This window comes from Desmodus rotundus, chromosome 2 (genome assembly GCF_022682495.2).
Source record: "Desmodus rotundus isolate HL8 chromosome 2, HLdesRot8A.1, whole genome shotgun sequence".
NCBI lineage: Eukaryota > Metazoa > Chordata > Mammalia > Chiroptera > Phyllostomidae > Desmodus > Desmodus rotundus.
This window is the reverse complement of record NC_071388.1, coordinates 82,368,806-82,390,301: the sequence shown is the minus strand read 5'-3', so window position 1 is coordinate 82,390,301 and position 21,496 is coordinate 82,368,806.

The window sequence follows — 21,496 nt, the reverse complement described above, 5'->3', positions numbered from 1 at the left end:
TACAAGTAACATCAAAAATCACTGATCACAGATCACCATGACAAACATACCAATAATGAACACAGTTTAAAACATTTTAGGAATTACCAAAATGTTCCCTGGCTGGGGAATTCAGTTAGTTAGAGTGTTGTTCCTATACACCAAGTTTGTGGGTTCCATCCCCAGTCAGGGCACATACAAGAATCAACAATTGAATGCATAAATAAGTGCAAAAGCAAATAGATGTTTCTCTCTCTTCCTTGTCCTCTCTCTTCCAAAAATACATACATACATACATACATACATACAATTTTACAGATTAATAATTAAAATTTTAAAAACACATAAATAATTTTTTAAAGAGGAATTAGCAAAATTGGCACAGAGATATGAAGTGAGCAAATGCCATTGGAAAGTAGTGGCCAACAACTTGTTTGATGAAGAACTGCCACCCTTTTAATCGCTAAAAAACAGGATATGTGCCAAGTGCAATAAAGCAAAGCACAATAGGTATGGCTGTCAATGTTAAAACCATTTCAGGAAGAAGAAATGGACCCTCAGAGAACCAATTAAAGTTCTCAACATCACACGATCTATAAGTAACGGAGGCAAGACTTAAAATTAACGTCTAGGTCACCCAAATACTTAGTTATTATGAAACAACAAAATTTCTGAAAACATTCTCTGTTAAATTCTTAAGTATATTCCCAGAAAATGTACATGTCACTATATTAACAATATATAATATTGGAAAGTTCATATATTTGAACTTCCTGGCACCTCATTAGTTTTATTAGTCTCATTATATGAATCTTCTCTTATGTTGGCAAATGTATACCAAAATTTGTAACCAAATTTCATACAAAATGTTGTATGGCAAATTTTGTATAAAATTTGGTATACAGTTGTCAACATAAGAGAAGATTCATATTGGTACATTGGTATACAATGTATACAGAAATTGAAAGTTATAAATTAAATTTTGGAACTTGTAAATTATGTATAAAAATAAATTAAGCTATTTAAGTTTTGTTTAATGTGTGCTATATAAATAAAAATAAACTATTAGACTTAATTATAATATAATTTGGTATATGCATAAAATAATGCTAAAGGATATACTATACTACTCAAGCAGGATAATTTTACATACAAATTAATAGTATGTCATGTAGTCAATATAGAAGACTGGACCTCTAGGAGGTGAAAGATAAAACATTAATTTTAAATCAGAGAATAAGAAAAAGTTCAAGTACAGAATTATATCTAATAAAATATATTTAAATAAAAAAGAAATGCAGTGAAAACATAAAATTAAAATTATCTCATTTTTTTTAAGTTTTGATATTCCCCAATATTGACTATCTGGGATATGACTTAAATCCAAAATGGAACAAAATTCCCGGTCAGCAATAAAATAATGGATAAAAGATTTTGTAGTTAACTCTTAGATAAGATATTCAGAAAGAATGATGCACACAATTCTACAAAGACATTTATCTCTTTTCCCTAGCCAAGGCACATTGAAGAGGCAAACTAGTGCATGCAAAAAGAAACAGTTATAAAGTAGTTGCAAGAATTAAAAACCTACCTCCTGCATTGAAGTGAGAAAATTAACATCTATTGAAACACAAAAGGTCTTGGCAAAGCACATCCAGTTACTACAGGGCAAACAGTTCTAGATGCTGCCATAGCCCCTGACAATAAATAAGTACAATAGTTTACAAAAGGAAATGTGCTCATATTAATGTTGCTGTGTTGTTAGAGTCTCTAGTTACAAAAACGGGAAAAGGCAATATTTTTAACACAGCAGCATTTTCCCCATTAAGAACAGCTAAAGAAGAAATTGAACAAATAAACAAACACCTTCCACACCAGAATTTGACCTTTAAGAAGACAAGCCTCAGCAAGAAATGTCCTTGAAAAATGATATATTTTTACAAGAATGTTCAATATGCAAGCATATCAGTAAGTATGTGCATAACAAGAAGGCTAATGAGATATTGAGAAGCAGTAGGTCATTTTGAGTAATAAATCAGGATCGGTCACATTTAATATTTGACTATTAATCTTTTCTACTAATTTGTTTTCTTTCAAGAGAAGAAGGAAATCACGTTTTCCTGTTTAGATTCTTTTTCTATTATTTTGATTTGGTCTTTTTTTTAAATGATTTGTTCCCTTTGTAGTCACTGACCCACTCCGCCTTTCCTTCTCCAGTTCTATAGCTATAACTGAGAATAAAGGCCTCCATGAAACAAGCAGACAAATCTATCCTTTTGATCAGCTTTTCTGTCAGGCAAGCTGATGCAATAAATCTCGCAAAAGATGAATCTGTCAGTTGTTACTGAAATAGCGTGAGAGTTCTATACTCAGTGACTACAAAAACACAAAGAACTTAGGGAAACGTAAAATTTTAAAGTTACCAATATGGGAAAGGCATTAGGAAGAATCAGGTCAGAGAAGCAAAAACTCAATTATTATCCCCCAAATTGAGATGGCAAAAATCTCAACTGACCCAAATTTCTTGGCTCCTACCACTAGCTCCATTTTTATTTAAAATGACTTCAAACTAGAGCTTTGCTGGCAGCCTAACACCTGCTCCCTCTTTTCCCTCAGGGTAGCTGAAGTAATTACCCACCTCTACCTGCACCAGCCTAGGATCTGTGAAATGCCGGTCATGTAGAGTCAATCATTCCCATGTTCTGAGGTGCCAAATGATCATCTGGTAGTCAGAACTGCAACACTGCTGGCAAGCGAATTTATTAGCTTCATTTCTGAGTCTGGTCATGCCCAGATTTTTGCTGGTCAATTACCATTTGTTTTCAACAGTATGCATCCTATGAAAAGGATGATTTATCTAAACTGTACTTTCTAAATATAAGATTTTAAAGCAACTTTTACACATTATTGCACTTTAGAAATATTCTCAGTTGGGCCTTTGAATGTAGTCATGACTTTGACAGTACAAATACATACATGGTGAAGAATATTGCTTCTCTTTACAAGCACATAATATGCACGCAAGAGATTATGCCAGCTCTATGGAACGCTTATCAGATTAACCATGGCAGACTTTAATCTATAGTCGGCCCTCAGCCATAAATCTGTCCTACCTGGGTAAAATCATGAACAAAGGGACCAGCCGAGCTATAATATCATTGTATGTTATTGTGAGCAAAGAAATTATTGAAACTTTGTCTTCAGTGACACACTAAATATTTATAGGAAAAAAATCCTTTTTTCCGTTCCATTCCACACTTTTTTAATCCTCATCTGAGAATATGCTTATTGATTTTAGAGAGAGGAGAATGGAGGGAGAGAGAGAGTGAAAGAAATATTGATGTGAAAGAGAAACATCAATTGGTTGCCTCTCTCATGTGCCTCAACCAGGGATGGACTCCACAACCTAAGCATGTGCCCTGACTGGGAATTGAACCTGTGACCTTTCTGTTTACAAAACGAAGGTCCAACTAACTGAGCCACATCCCCCATTCTTGATTGGTGGACTGGAACCATTATTTCTTATCAGAGGACATTTTGGGGCTTGTACTGACAATGCAAGCAAACCTTTTTTTTTTTTTTTTCCTATTTGGAGAAGAGGTAAAAATGGACCCAACAGGCTAGAACATGGCTGTGCACGAATTGAAAGAAGCTGAAGAGTAGAACGTTCACATTATGTCACCTGAAACTTTTTGTTGTTGTTAAAAGACATAGTAATTATATCTGCTTGATCAAGGAGAAATGGAGTTGGACTTTGATGCATGAGGAGGGCAGTTTATGCAATCATTCTGACAAAAGGAGAAACGCATGAATGGGTACAAGTTGGCCATGAATTTTGAGTTTACATACATAATTGCAGTTTGCCACTAAAGCGTTTAGCCAAAGGACCTGTGTTATACAAGTTAGCTGTTCATTATCATTCCAGCTACTGGTACACTGCTGTGTCCACCCCCAGACGTGGTAATTATGAAACAATACAGAAATGGTGAAAAGACATAGGGAAAGGCAAAGTCCTCAAGTTTACATATCTAATTTCATAAAAAGAGTTATTTATGCATGGAGAGAGCTGTAAAAATGGGTGCAATTACCTGGGCAGGGTTATATATGAACAGAATGAAATGGTAGAGAAGCAGGCCTTTAATACATAATTGTTAAGTTGAATATTGTACCTCTCTCTCCTATATCTGTGGGCATTAATATTTTCCCTTTGTATGTAATAAAGGAATTATTAGAAAACTACTTTAAAATTCACTCCTGCCATTTAAAAAATAACAGCTCTTAAGGTGTCATGTGAACTTAACCCACTTATAGATGCATTTCTTAATTTATAGAAGAGAAAGAGCAAGGCTCATTTACTGAGGCATTTTGTGCAGAATAGCTAATTAATTATTGCACTTTAAGCATTTGAAGTGGTTAAGATGAAGTGCTTTCAAACATAAGCAGCTAAATAAAAGTTTAAATGTCTAATTAAATTTTAAAACTTTTAGTAAAAACAATATATTGGTACTTTTCAGAGTATTTTTGTATAAATTATTTTGATATTTTCATGCCTCTATTCTGGCTCACCATCACTTGCAATACTGTGTATAAATGAAAATTGGAACTGTTGCAAATATAAATGAAACCATAATTATGATATGTTCTACTATCATATATACATGTAACATAAAATATAATATAATATAATATAATATATATCTAGTTTTGCTGTGGACTGAATGTTTGTGTTCCCCTAAAATTCATACATTGAACATTACCCATGAATGAGCTTGTACTAAGAGGTGAAACCTTCGAGAGATAGATTTAGAAGAGGTCATAAGGGTGGAGACTTTATCACAGAATTCATGACCTTATAAGAGTCACAAGAAAGCTCGTTCTTTTTCTTCACTCTCTGCCAGATGAAGGTACAATAAGAAGTCAGTAGATTGCAACTGGAAAGAGGGCTCTCACCGGAACTCAGTCTGTTGGCACCCTGATCTTGGACTTCTGCCTCCAAAACTGTGAGAAACAAGTTCCTGTTGTTTATAAGCTACTCAGTCGATGGTATTTTGTTATAGCAGGCCAAACCAAGACAAATTTTATATATTCACTTATTTTTATATGAAACAAGTACAGTAGATATTAACTATGTGAAATAAAGCTGTACTTTAAGCAAAGGTTCTTAATTTTCAACAATTGAAAAGAATATTGAGCAGGTTTATATTCCAAACCCTGTAGTATAATTTTGATGATAATAATAATGATACTAATAATACTTGTTTTTAAGGTGCTCACTTTCTGAGTGTGAGCTGAGAATTAGAAGAAGTGAGTGATAGAGCATTTGGAATATTCTGTATGAGCAAAACAAAATAATTTAGATTAGTAGCAGTTTGAATCAGGGGCATGTAGGGAATAATGGGAATAGATTTGGAGTGAGGTCAATACATAAAAATGTAAAAGAAAAAGAGTAGAAATCCCCATTTTCATTCATGTACTTATTCATCCACTAAATATATTTCAAATGCCAACTATTGACCAGGAATTGAGTGCAGGGTTTTAATAACTTTGTCCCCAGGTACCATTACAGGGTTTTGGACAAGAAAACAGTTTGGGGACATCAGTGTAAAGGGGAGTCCATTTGAACAATGTAGAAGAAAACAGACAACATGATAACTGTGTCCATGTCCAAATTCAGCATCTTCCCTACTACATCGGAATCAGACAACCTCGGATATCACCTCAGCATGGTTCCTTCTGCCAGTTATGTAAACTTTGATAAGTCACACATCATTTATTCTGAATATGTCTAAAGATTTTCATATTTAAATAGGTTTGATATTTTCCTTCCCAGGATTGCTAGTTAATTTAGGTTAAAGCATATTTTTAAAAGTCACCAAAAAAGAAACCTCAGAGAACACCAAACAAGATAAAATGCAATAAACAAAAACAATAACAACAACAACAAATACCTATGCATATCATTTTCAAAGTAAAGAAATCAAAGATAAAGAAAAAATACCCAACATATAAAGTAACAAATATAAAAATTGCATCCAACTTCTCAGAAACCATTCAAGCAAGAATTAGTGGAATAAAATATTTAAAGGTGTTCAGGGGAAAAAAAAACCCACTAACCTAGAAATCTGTAGGCTATAAAATTATTCTTCAAAGGTGATAAATAATTTATCAAACAAAAATTGAATTTGTTGCCAGTAGACCTGCCTTACAAGAAATATTAAAAGCAGTTTTTTAGTGATAAAGACAATAATATAGATCAGATGCTTGGATCTTCCTATGTAAAGGAAGAACATTGAAGAAGGAAAAAATTAATGCAAAATGAGAATATTTATCTATTTTATTTTTAAGTGATAGTTTGTTCAAAATAATAATAATGTATTTGATAATGCATGCCATGTATATATATCTATGCTTGTGTATGCTTATGTATAAATGAAATGAATGACAACAATAATACAAGAAATGGAATGGGAATTAGGGTTACTTTATTGTTACAGTGGGCCTTGGCTGGAATGGCTCAGTTGATTGAAACAACCTTCCATAGACCTAAATGTTGAGGGTTTGATTCCTGGTCAGGACACATACACAGGTTGTGGGTTCAATCCCTGGTTGGGCATATACAAAAAGGCAGCCAATTGGTGTGTCTTTCTCACATCAATTTCTCTCTGTCCGTCTGTCTGTTTCTCTTTCCCTTCCTCTTTCCCTAAAAGCAATTAAAAAATGTCATTGGGTGAGGATAAAAAAAAGTAAAACCACAAAAAAGTGAAGAGTGAAAAACAAATATAAGAACACAGAACAAGGGTACTAATAGAATATAGTAATTAATATGGTGGATATTATTCCAACTATATTAATAACCCATTGAATATCAATGGTTTATATGTACCAATTAAAAGATTGTCAGAAGTGATAAAAGAAACATGATCCAACGTGTCTACAAGAAAATTACTTTAAATATGGAGATGCATATAGATTAACAGTAAATCAGTGGAGAAAATGTACTATGCTAACACTAATTAAAAGAAAGCAGGAGTAACTGTATTAATTTCAGGCAAAGCAGACTTCAAAGTACGGAAAGTTATCACAGGTAAAGAATACATTATATAATAATAAAGAGGTAAGTTTTCCAAGAAGATGTAACAATGTTTATGTGTATGCACCTAACAACAGTACCAAACTATTGTTTGTGATGCAAAACCTGATAGAACTGCAAGGTGAAACACACGAATCCACTATCATAGTTGGAACCTTCAACATTCTCAGAAATGGACGTTCGCAGCAGGCATCACATCAGTCAGACCACAGTTAGACTCAACAACACCTTCAGTCAACGGGATGTTATGGATATCTGTAGACCATCTAACAACAGAAGAATACACATTTTTCTCAAACTCGCATGGGCCATTCAACAATATAAACCGCATTCTGGGTAATAAAACACAGGCTAACAAATTTAAAAGACCAGAAATCACGCAACATCTTCTCTCAAACCACAATGGAATTAAACTAAAAATCAACACAGCGAGCTAACTGAAAATTCCCAAAACACATGGATATGGAACAGCACAGTTATAAATAACACGTGAATCACGAAAAAAAAATCTCAACAGAAATTAAAACTATTTTGAACTAAATGAAAATGAAAACACAATTTATCAAAATCTGTGGGATGCAGCTAAAGGAATACTTAGAGGAAAATTTATGATATTGAATGTGTATGTTTAAAAAAGAATAAACTTTTTTTTTCAGCTTTTGGCTCAGAGAGGGTGAATGAAACTTTCTTGGGTTGCCCCAAGTCAGGGTTCATCCGACAACAGCCACCTCCACTATGCCTCGAAGTTCAACCCCAACGAGATCAAAGTCATATACGTGAGATGCACCAGCAGGGAAGTCGGTGCCACAGCTGCCCTGGGGCCCACAATCAGACCCCTGGGTCTGTCTCCATAAAAGGTGGGTGATGGCATTGCCAGAGCCACCAGTGCGGAAGGGTCTGAGAAGTACAGTGAGACTGACCATTCAGAGCCGACAGGCCCAAGTGACGTAGTGCCTTCTGCCTCTGCCCTGTTCATCAAAGCCCTCAAAGAACCACCGTGAGACAGAAAGAAGCAAAAAAACATCCAGCACAGTAGAAATTTCACTTTTGATGAGATTATCAACATTGCCCGGCAGGTGCAGCCCTGATCTGTAGCTGGAGAACGCTCTGGAACCACTAAAAAGACCCCGGACTGCAAAGTTGATGGCAGCCACCCTCATGACATCATAGATGACAGCAGTGGTGCAGGGGAATGCCCGGCTAGTTCAGAATTACAGAGGAAAATATTTCAATTAAGAATCATTTTGTACCTGCCATTCATGCTTCCTATTCCCTGTACCTTTTCGCAAACTGGACACAGGGAGATTAAGAATAGTATAGGCAATGGAGAAGCCAAAGAACAAATATGTATGACCCATGGACATGCACTAAGAAGGGTGGGGGAATGCTAGTGGGAGGTGGGGTGCAGGGCAGAGGGGAATAAAAGGGAGAAAAAATGGGACAACTATAATAGCATAACCAATAAAATATATTTAACAAAAGAAAAAGAATCATTTGACAACCAAAAAATAAAAATAAAAATAGAATAAAGATTTAACTAAAATTAATTATCTAAATTTTCACCTTAGGAAACAAGAAAAAAACAAATTAAATCCAAAGCAGAAGAAAAGAAGAATTGGAGCAGAAATCAATGAAATTAAGAATAGGATATTAACAGAAAATCAATGAAACAAAAAGCTGGATCTTTAAAAAGATCAATAAAATCAATAAGCCTGTAGACTAATTCAGAAAAACAGAAAAAGACACAAATAAAAAAAGAGCCATCACTACAGATCCCATAGAAATCAAAGGATTAATAAAAAATGCTATGAACAGCTCTCTGCCCACAAACTTGATAACCTAGATGAAATTGAACAATTCTTGAAAGACACAATGTAGCAAAACTCGCACAAGAAGAAATAAACAATCTGAATAGACATATACTTACATAGATATTGAAACAATACTTAATAACCTTTTAAAACAGAAAGCATCAAGTCTAGATGGTTTCACTGGTGGATTCTACCAAACATTTAAGGAAGAAATTCTGCCAGTTTTTTACAGTCTCTTGCAGAGAATAGAAGCATACTTCTTAACTAATTCTGTGAGACCCCCCCATTACCAAATACCAAAATCAGACATTATAAGAATCTACCTGATGAGGAACACACACACACACACAGAGATCACAGGCTTTTATAATTAATATTATTTGAAGGTGGACTTTATTAAAATAATAATTTTAAAAAACTTCTTGTCCTGGCTGGTGTGGCTCAGTGGACTGAGTGCTGGCCTGTGAACTAAAGGGTCACTGGTTCTATTTCCAGTCAGGGCACATGCCTGGGTTGCTGTCCAGGTCCCCAGTAGGGGGCACATGAGAGGCCACACATTGATGTTTCTCTCCTTCTCTCTCCTTCCCTTCTCCTCTAAAAATAAATAATTTTTTTAAAAAAGCTTCTGCTTTGTGAAAGACAACATCAAAGGAATTCAAAGACAAACTGAGGACTGAGAGAAAATAATTACAGAAGGCACAACTGATAAAGTATTATTACCCCAAATATACAAAGAACCTTTATCAACGATAAGTAGGTAAACAACCCATCACAGCATTACTCTTGGTGACCAAGAGATGAAACAGCCAAAGTATCCTTTGGTAGATGATTGGATAAAGATGTGGTACGTTTATGCAATGGAACACTACTCAGCCGTAAGAAAAAATAAAATACTGCCATTCACAACAGCATGGGTGGATGTTGAGAATATCATGCTAAGAGAAATAAGCTGGGTAGAAAAAGCCAAGAAACATATAGTTTCAGTCACATATGGGATATAAAACTGAAAGCAACAAATCAACAAACACGAAAAACAATCAAACAAAAACTCATAGACACAACAGTATGGTGTTATTGGCAGGTGGGGGGGTAGTAAAGAGTAAAGGGGATCAAATATATGTTGACAGAAGATGTGACTTTGGGTGGTTAACAGTTAATGCAATACACAGATGATGTGTCATAGAAATGTACACTTGAAACCTACATAATTTTATTCACCAACGGCAACCCAATAAACTTAATGAATAAAAATGGACCAAAATTTTTTAAAGATATTTTAGAAAAGAAAACATACAGATGACAAATACACTGATGCGGATCCCAGCCCGCAGGATCCGGTGTTGTGGCTGCAATATACTAATACACACGGACTACCGAGTCCTGTGGAGGAAAAGGGATGGCATGGCCACTCTCTAAGTGAGAGAGGGTGCGAGGGCTAGAGAGAGCCCAAGAGAGAGAGCCAACCACGCCTGGACAGGCTTTTATTGCTTTTCTGGGCACATTACATGGAGAATGGTCCTCATTTACTATGCACAGGTTCACCACAGGTGATTACCTTTTAAGGACAACAAAGGACAGAATACTGCTAATTACTTAAAAGAGAAGGATGTTACAGCTCAAGGGAGAAACTGGTCACACTCCATACTTGGGTGGTTTCGCACAGACTTTAGGAAGTTAAAGATACTCAGTCAACATTTGCTGCCTCAGGGTGAGGGAGTTTTAGCAAGAGCAAGTCTCATAGCAGTCTAGGTACAACGCAGGCCTGATATCCCACTGGAGAACCTATCTGTGGACATGGGTCCTGCCCACCAACCTCGCTCCCCACTGGCTTTTCCGAGTGGCAGCTGAGCCACATTTCCCACGCGTGGAACAGTTCCCCACAATATACGTATGAAAAGATGTTCTATATCATATGTCTTTAAGGAAATGTTAATCAAAACAACAATATGATACCACTACATGCCTATTAGAATGGCCAAAATCCAGAACACTGAGAAAACCAAATGCTTGCAAAAATGTGGAGCAACATTTACTTCTGATGGGAATGCAAAATGGCACACATTGGAAGACATTTTTAGCTGTTTTTTACAAAACTAACCATACTTTTACCATGAAATTCAGAAATCGCCCTTCTGGTATTCATTCAAAGGAGGTAAAAATATATGCTCACACAAAAACCTGTATGTTTCCAGCAGCTTTGTTCATAACTGCCAAAACTTGGAATCAACCAAGATATCTTTCAGTAAGTGAATTGATAAATAAACTGTGGTACATTCAGATAGTGCAATATATTTCAGAGCTAAAAGGAAGTTAATTACCAAGACTTATGAAAAGCCATGGAGGGAACTTCCATGACTATTACTAAATGAAAGAAGTCAATCTGAATGGTCTACATACTATATGATTCCAACTGTATAACATTCTGAAAAAAGTAAAAGTAAAAAAATAATAAAATAAGTAAGTAGTTAGATAATTGACTTCATAAAATTAAAAGCTTTTGTGATTTAGCCCTGGCTGGTGTGGCCCAGTGGATTGAGTGCCGGCCTGCGAACCGAAGGTTTTGCTGGTTCGATTCCTAGTCTAGGACAGATGCCTGGGTTGCTGGCCAGGTATCCAGTAGCGGGAGTCTGAGAGGCAACCACACACTGATGTTTCTCTCCATCTCTTTTTTCCTCCCTTCCCCTCTCTAAAAATAAATAAACTCTTTAAAAAGTTAGAAAAAAATCTTTTGTGATTTAAAGAACATTCAGAAAGTTAAATGACAACTTACAGAAGAGAAATTATTTGTGAATCATATTAAGACACTTGCATCCAAAATATATAAAGAACTCCTGCAACTCAATGTAAGAAGATCTATAGCACAATTTAAAAGTGGGAAAAATATTGAATAGACAATTCTCCCAAGAAAATGTTCAAATGTTCAATAATCACATGAAAAGATGCTTAACATAATTTGTCATTAGGGAAATGAAATAAAAATCATAGTGAGATATTACTTCACACTTATGATGACCATATAATGACTTTAAAAAGACGGGGATCACCAAGTGTTGCTGAGAATATAGAGAAGTTACGCACATGTGAAGTTTTGCAACTGCTTGGCAGACTGTCTGACAGTTCCCGAAACAGTGAAACATTGCATAAATACATAACCCAGCAATTACCCTCCCAGTTATACAGACAAAAGAACTGAAAACTCACAGCACCAATATTATTACAGCTAAAAGGTGGAAAAAAACCCAACACAAATGCCCATCAATTAATAAATGAGCAAACAACATGTGATATATGCATACAGTGGAATATTATCCACAAAAAGAATAAAGTTATAGATGAATTCTACAACATTTCTATGCCTTGACAACATCATGGTAAGGGGAAAAGGATCGACACAAAAGGCCGTAGGTTGTATAATCCCATTTATTTGAAGTGTCCACAAAAGGAAATTCTTTCGGACAAAAAACTTGTTTTGGCCCTTCTCTGAGCCCCTTCATCAAAACCCATAAATGTACAACCCCAAAAGTGAACTCTGATGAAACTATGGACTTGGGGTGATGATGCCGTGTCAATGTTGGTTCATCAATTGTAACAAGTGCACCACTATCATGAGAGATTTTGAAGGTACGTGTGTGAGGCAGGGGTGTATATGGAAACCTTGTATTTTCTGCTCAATTTTGTGTGAACCTAAAACTAAAATAATTTCTACATTTTATTTTATATTCACTTATCTAAATACTTGAAATGAACCTAGATGTAGAAAGAATAAATGGTCATCTCTAAGCTTATATTATTTTTCAAGTAAGTCATTGAGAGTCAACTTTGTCCCCAAAAAGGTGGTATTATTTAACACTGAACCTGAAATTCATATATATGTTCACAAAAATTGCTGTTTAGGAACATAATTTAGTTTTAATACTAGCAAAAGATTTTAAAAGATGTACCATTTGTTCTAAATCTCTTTAGTGCTCATCACTATTTTATTCATCATGTGCCAATTTTAATTTACAAGTCATTGTCTACCAAGAAAATAATTTGCAAAACTGTAACTAAGTTGTAAAGAATAAAACAAAGTTTTACATTTTTTAAAACATCAATCTTTTTTTAAAATATCAATAATGCTTCTCTGGACAATAAGCAAAACTTCCTCAGCTTACTGCTGCTGAATTTCATAAACACCTAAATAATATTATCTAATTAGGTCAAATTACTGCTGTCATCTAACCTTTTAATCTAAGAATAGGTAGAAGTTTCTGGCAGGGAAATATAAAATAAACTTTAAGAAAAGTCAATATGGTTAATATTTTAAATAGCTATTTATTTAACTCTGAAGGCTATGATTCATATTAATCATTTTCAAATATCATAGAGGCAGAACATTGTTCTTATCGGAACATTCAACACTTAAATGCAGTAAGATTGGGCCCTGGCCAGGTAGCTCAGGGGGTTAGAGCATTGGCCCGATATGCCAAGGTTGCAGGTTTGGTCCCTGGTCAGAGCCCGACATATGGGAATCAATCAATGAATGCACAGATAAATGGAGAAATACATTAATATTCCTCTTTCTCTCTCTCTCTAAAGTCAATAAATTAAAAAAAAAGTCAGGCTGCCCTTTAAAATGGGGTGAATGTGGGCATTCCTCAGACTTTTCAGTTCACTTTGTACCCCTTTTAATCCCGAGAGAGTCCATAAACTACTTCCTTAGGACCCTGAGCATCAAGTTGAATCCTGCAAAGTCACTGATTTCAAAACTAAATTTCAGTCCTGGACTTTTTCTGTGAGAAAAATGTTATCATCCTTTCTTTTCCTTCCCTATATTGGTTAGGGATGTGTTTAGCTTCAAGTAAACTTGTAGCTTTATTTATTAAACTATAAGCTAATAAATAAATAGTTGAAACTTAAAAGCATTTTTCCCATAAATATGGAGTCTGGATATAGGACATATATACGGATGTGTGCTACTTCAGCTACCCACAGATGTCATCAATAATTCAAGTTATTTCTAACTTTCAGTTTCAAAATTCTCGCCATAATTAAGGCAGGAGTAAGGGAAAGGCGGAAGGTTTCTTTAGGCATCGCTGAGATTGTTTCTGTTTTTCCGGGAAGGAAAGCCTCAGTTTCACCCCAGTGGATTTCTTCCTTATTCTTGCCCCTGCCTGTTTCTTTCCTACCTCCTCATGTGTGGTCTACACGCAGTGATATGTGCACTCCGTGCAATGGGGCTGTGATCAGTCCCAGTGGATTGACCCGAACATGCTCACCCTGTGTCTTCTTACATGGCGTTCCCTCTAATTGGAACATCATGCTTCACCTTCCTTTCCTCATTTCAATCTCACTCTAGATGGTGCCTTTCTCTGCGAAGCTCATCTGACCACCCTCCTGGCTCCAGATTAGATGAGGACCTCCTGTCTCCATTCCTACAACTCCCTGAAAGCAGAGACCGTGCTTTTCACTTTCATCATTGCAGACTCCACTCTCTCATTATTCTGCTACCTCTTTGAGAACTATTTCTGAATTCCTTCTATTTTTATGCCCTTTTAAAATTTAATGTTTCCCATGCATTTGTTCTGAGTTTACTTCTGTTTCCATGTAAAATGCTGTCTCTCAGAAAAATCTAATTCATATCCCTGAATCCCAAATATCAACCTTATTTGAACAATTTCCAAATCTATTTAAGCTCTCAGAGTACGATGGATAATAAAAAATCAAACTCTTATGGAGGCTTTCCTTGTTATTTCTACCTTGTGGCACAACAGACACATAGAAATCAAACAAATACAAACAGAACTGGTAATTTATACATATCTCTCAGCATCTTATGAATCTGTTCCTTTCATGCTTATATTTTGATGCTTTCTTTATTATTCCTTATGCCTAAAACACACAGTTTAGTGTCATTGTATTTACCTCACAGTTTCAGACTATTTCAATTCAAACTATTTGTGTATATTAGAATATTTTGATAATTATTTTAGAAAATTTTAAAATTATTTTATCTTTTATATAAAAAGTAAGCTTAAGGTAAAGCATAGTTTCATTTAGATAAGTTTATTGTGATAGAGTATTTTGTATTCATCATTGTGGTTATTGATTCAGTTAATTATCACTAATGGGTATTGAAGCCAGTGGGAAAAGATGTCAAGGAATACAATTTTTAAAAGTTTCAAAGTATGTCTCTATACATGACCAACATATTAGAAAAAGAAAGTAGTACTATCATGGTGAAGAAACCTGCCAAAAAAATGATCAATTTAACATCATAAATAATGGAAGAAACCAACAACCTGTGCCTCCTGATATGATATGCTGAGAACAAAATATTGTTCCTTTTTATGTTCCTGTCAAAATGAATAATCTGAATATAGTCATGGGAAAAATTACAAGAACCTAACTTAAGTTAAATCCTACTAACAGTACTCTTAAAAAGTATTAACGCCATAAATACAAAGTCTAAAACAATTGTTCTAGGATAAAATAATTTAAACAGACATGACAAATAAATTCACTGAGATGCCAAATGTCCTGGAACTTAATAAATACAATTAACATGAAAGCTACAAATAATTTTTAATGTCTTTTAAAATATTTGCAAATGTTTCAAAGATATTTTTGTTTGTTTGCATTTTTACCCTCAGAAAACATACCTAATTTTGGGTAACGGCCATTATTACTATGGTTAGCTCTGGTGAAGACTAATGTGAATAGGCTATAATGGGTGTTTCTGATGAGCAGGTAATTTTCTGTATACAGTATATACTTTTAAAATGACATTGATCTTTTGCTCAATGGCAGTATCATAGCCAATGAGGTTTATCTGAGGCACAATTATTGCTAATTAAAATTACAATGATAATTACATTAAGAAGTGTAACTTTATATGTTATAATTCAATAACGAATTAAAATAATAGTCATCACAGTTAAGTTCTGTGTCTCGTAACACCAATAAGTAGATCATATGTAAGTTTACTTCTATTGATTTTAATTATATTTTATTGATTCTGCTATAATAGTTGTTCTAACTTTTCCCCCTTTGTCCCCCTTCCACCCAGCACCCCGGCTCCCTCAGTCAATCTCCCACCATTATTCATGTCCATGGGTCTGGTGTATAAGTTCTTTGGCTGCTCCATTTCCTATACTATGCTGTACATCCCTGTGGCTATTCCATAACTACCTATTTGCACTTTTTAACCCCTTTACCTCTTTTCCCACACCTTCCCTCCCATCTGGCAACCATTAAATGCTCTTTGCATCCATAGTACTGTCTCTGTTATTCTTGTTTGCTTTATTTGTTTGTTTTTATTTAGATTCAATTGTTGATAGATTTGTATTTTTTGCTATTTCATTGTTCATAGTTTTGATTTTTTTTCTTAAATAAATCCCTTTAGCATTTCATATAATAATGGTTTGGTGGTAGTGAACTCTTTTAGTTTTTTTCTTGTCTGAGAAGTTCTGTATCTGCCCTTGGATTCGAAATGATAGATTTGCCGGGTACAGCAGTCTTGATGTAGGTCCATGCTTTCCATGACTTTGAGTATTTCTTGCCAATGCCTTTGAGCCTGCAAAGTTTCTTCTGAGAAATCAGCTGACAGTCTTATGGGAACTCCCCTGTATGTAACTCACTTCTTTTCTCTTGCTGCTTTTAAGATTCTTTCTTTATCTTTAACCTTTGGCATTTTAATTATGATGTGTCTTGGAGTGGGACTCTTTTTTTTTAAGATTTTTTTTAAAATTTTTATTGTTATTCATCTATCTTGTTTGGGACTCTCTTTGCTTCCTGGACTTGCATGACTATTTCCCTCACCAAATTAGGGAACTTTTCTTTCATTATTTTTTCAGATAGATTTCCAATTTCTTGCTCTTTCCCTTCTCCTTCTGGCACCACTATGATGTGAATGTTGAACCTCTTAAAATTGTACCAGAGGCTGCTTCAACCATCCTCATTTGTTTGGATTCTTTTTTCTTCTTGTTGTTCTGATTGGTTGTGTTTTTCTTCCTTATGTTCCAAATCATTTATTTGATTCTTGGTTTCACCACTCTACTTTTGCTTCCCTTAAATTGTTCTTTATTTCAAGTAGTGAATCCTTCATTTCGGACTAGATCCTTTTTTATGCTGCTGAGGTCCTCACTAAGTTCCTTGAGCATTGTTATAATCAGTGTTTTGAACTCTACATCTGCTAGATTACTTATCTCCATTTCATTTAGCTCCTTAGGAGTTTTGATCTATTCTTTAATTTAGGCCATGTTTCCTTCATCAACTCATTTTGGCAGCCCCCCTGCATTTATTTCTGTGTATTAGGTAGAGCTGCTTTGACTTCGTGTCTTAGCAGTGTGGCCTAATGTAGTAGGTGTCCTGTCGAGTCCAGTGGCACAGCCTCCCCTATCACCCAAGCTGGGTACTCGAGGTATACCCTTTGTGTGGGCCAAATATACCCTTTTCTTATAGTTGAGCCTTGGTTGCTATTGGTAGATCAATAGGAGGGATTTACCCAGGCCAGTCAGCTGAAAGGATTGGCTATGACCACTTACCACCAACCTCTACTCTCTGTGGAGGTTGAGCTGTTCAGGGGCCAGGTAGTGGTGCTCTGGTGTGGTCTGTAGCTGTCCATTGGGTGCATTGGCCCTGGGGTTTCCCAGACAGTGTAGGCCAAGTTCAGTCTCCACCTGTGTTTTGCCCAGGGCCATCCTGTCTAAGCTATAAAGCAATCTGAAATGGATGATACTTGTGCTATGCTTGGAGATTCACAGGCAAAACCTTGCTGTGAATCTAGGTTGGAATCTGCTAGTGCTGGGCCTGTGGCTCAATGACACCAGATGTTGCTTATTTGATAGGATTTAGGAAGTTGTGAAGCATGAGCCAAGACCAGCCATTCGTATGAAAAAGCAGCTTGGGTGTGCCATAATTTGGGTGAGCAGGAGTCTCTGGGGATCTCCAAAATGGGTCAAACAGTGTTAACCAGGTTGATGGAGTCTCAGATATGGCACAGCTTCCCAGCTCAGTCTGGATGGATGTGGTTTCTTTAATTCCGTAGCTGTCAGATTTCCATTCAGCTGGATCTCTGGCTGCTTTGAGTGATGGTTGTTCAATATTTTAGTTGTAATTTTGATATGGTTTGTGAACAGGCAAGCTGTCTCTGCCTACTCTACCATCTTGACTGTAAGTTTCTATCAATTTATTTTTATCTCTTGATTTTATTCATTTGATCATATTACCTGGAATATTAATTAATTTATATTAAATGCTGAGGTCACATATAACAAACTATAGAGAGAATAGCAGTTTCTTCTGTCAGACTGAGAATATAAGCAAATAGTTAATATAAACTAAGATTAAGAAATTTCAATGATAAATCTCAGAATATTATGAGAGATTATTTTCAGAAGAAAAGTTTGTTTGGATTTTTAGCCTTTCATCAGATTTGTCAGTTTTATTTTATTTATAATTATCATTATCATCATCTTCCTCATCAGTATCACCATCATCATTTGCTTGCTTGTTTTTTTTTCTTGTACCAAACATGGACAGCTTAGAAATCACCAATTATCTTAAGGGGAAAAAAAATGCAATCAGAATGTTTTTGGCCTATGAAAGAAAAAACTATTGTCTACTTACAGAGTCTTTCACTTTAGAGGTGTGTGGGGTTCCCACACCAAGCAGGTCTCCAGTTCTCTGTGGACCCTATCTGGGTGTCTTACAATTCAATTTGTTAGTGTAGGTAGCTGGATATTAACAAAAGAGGAGAGCAAATGGAATCAGACATTATTGTTTCATCAGGGAGTTACAACTTCACACACTCCCCAGGGAACCACCAGTCTGTTCCCTGCAGATCACTGGGGAAAGAGATCAGACAATAAAGGGGGAGGTGAGAACATGTACAATAGAAGTCAAAATGACAATCATAGAGGCCTGTCAATCTAGCCTGAGGAAAGAAGGGATTGGTTGAAAGATGGACCCATCAGAAGCCCAAAAGCTTGAGAAATTCATTGTTTATTTTGAAAAAGTCCCTGGTCCTTCCCAAGCCTGAGATAATAAAATCCCAGGGAACAAAGCTCCCTCCCTCTCTCTCTCACTCTCTCCACGTCCCACCCCCATCAGAAACATGAACTTGCCTAAGTCATTGGGTCTTTGGGAGTTTTTTATCCAAAGCAACCATGTGGCCCTAGCAGGCATATGGTTGGAAGCTGCACACACTCCAAATGCAGGCTCCAGGTGGGAGCTTGGGTATAACAGCACAGCAAAGGATAGCAGACAAGAACACAAGCTAAGCTAGCCAGATGGTGAAAGAAAAGGACTAAGCTTTAATATGGTATAGAATCTCTGGACATTGGCCTGATTCTGGCCCTGATTTTCCACGGTGGGACCAATGGAAAGGGAACACTGGGAATTCAAAGGTAGCCTTCTCTCTGCACCTGAATAAATCTTGCCATACCACAATCTCCCTCGTGTGGGTCTGTGAAATGATTTTCTCGTGATCTCATGAAGGAGCCCCACTTCCACAGGAAACCAATTCAATTCAGACACTATTGACCTGAGGTTAGCACAGATCCCACAGACTTAGGACTCAGTTTCATAAACCTGACCCCACTACAGTTGCCAATTCCAAGTCCCAGGTTGTCACTTGTACTACTGACCAATTGGCTGTACATTGGTGTTTCCCAGAACCCTCTTCTCTGGTTGGATACTTTGTTGCAGCAGCTCACTAAACTCAGGAAAAACAGTTTACCGATTTGGTTACTGATTTATTATAAAAGGATACAGTTCAGAAATAGCCAGATAAGAGATGCACAGAGGAAGGTAGTTGGAAGGGATGGAGAACTTCATGCCCTTTCTAGGCCCTCCCAGTGATTCCAAGTCTTCACTGACCTAGAAGCTCTCCAAATCCTGTTGCTAAGGATTTTTTTAGAGGCTTCATCAGTTAGGCAGGATTAATTAAATCAACGTCCATTGGTGATTCATTCAACCTTCAGTCCTTCTCCAGAGTGCCTTAGTGCAGAGATCCGGAACAGGGCAGAAAGCTCCATAGGTGTAATCACAGGGTGGTTCCCTAGACAACCTGCCCCATCGCCATCTATGGATCTCTGGAAAACCTCCTCATTAACATCAACTAAGGTGTGGGTGAAAGGGCCTGTTATGAATAACAAAACACAATTCTTTCACATTGCTCTTTGTTTCTCTAGAGCTATTTCAGGAACTCAGGACAAAGTAAGAAATATTGTAACAAAAGATGCTACTATTGCTCTTATCACATAAGAAATTACGTGGGTATTAGTAGCTGCTGCCAGGAACAGGGATGAAAATCACCTATATTTATTTTTTCATTATAAATCACAGTATCATAGTCTGGAAACCTGTTTTCTCAAATACTGACTGTTTTAGTAAGGCCAAAAAATCTAGTCTTTTTCTTCTCAGTCAGAAGAAGCTTCCACAAGCTTTATTTACACAACTTTCAATTTCTTCTCCATTCCACTTGATTTGAAATGGCAAATGTCCTGAGGGTCAGAAAGTGTAGCTGATGCAGGGCTTACCTCCATATATTCCACACTCGTCAGCGACTTAACCATTTAGTGCTTCTCTGGCTTGCTTGGTCTCCAAATCTCTTCAAATAGATTTCCCCCAAGTTGATGTTATTATTTTAAGTGAAATTAAAAATGATTTCAAAAAAAAAACATGACTATTAACTTCAGTAGCTGTGGAAGAGGATGAAGGACAGATATCTATACTGTAGACTTCAGCATTTTCCTGATCTCCTGAAACTTCATTTTCTTCATTAGTAAATGGAAATACTTGATCAGCTTATGAGGATTAAAATTGAATACAGATCAATTATCTTTCTGTTTATGCATCTACTTTTAAATTAAAAAAACACAAATTACATAGTCAACATATATTCAATAGATGTTGGGATACATTGCAATTATACAACCAGTTATGCTTTATCAAAAAAATAAATTATCTTTATATGATTTATTTTACTTGATCTTCACAACAAAAATTGTGAAGCTCAAGTATGAAATTATTCATTATATAAGGTACACAATATTGATAACAAAGTTCCTATGTGGAATTATAAGTTTGCTGTAGACTATAATATATATCTAAAAATAATATAAATGTGATACAAAGCAGAACAAGTGAAATTGTATAAACAAAGAAACCCTGAAATGCAGAAGAAGGTCATGCTACATCTGATTGGCCACCAAGAACTTAAGATGACGAGTAAATAACACTAGCATTCTCCATCCCAGGGAGTTTTAGGTAATATATAGTTTTGTTTGTTTGTTTGCTTGCTTACAGTGTCTAGAAGTCATGTACACTTAGTTCTGGGTGACCAGAAGAATGCAAAGGAGTTCATAGATCAGCTAATAATAACATGACTATTTTATAACACAATATTAACCTCTAATTTTAAACTCAGATGTATATAGTTTGTGTTACTGTACTGAATTAAATCATGAGCTTAAGTTGTATAGAGTTCTCTTAGGCCAAAAAGTTTCAGGAACAGCCCTGGCTGGTGTGGTTCAGTGGATTGAGTGCCGGCCTGTGAACCAAAGGGTCACCAGTTCAATTCCCAGTCAGGGCACAAACCTCCATTGCAGTCCAGGTCCCCAGTAGAGGGCGC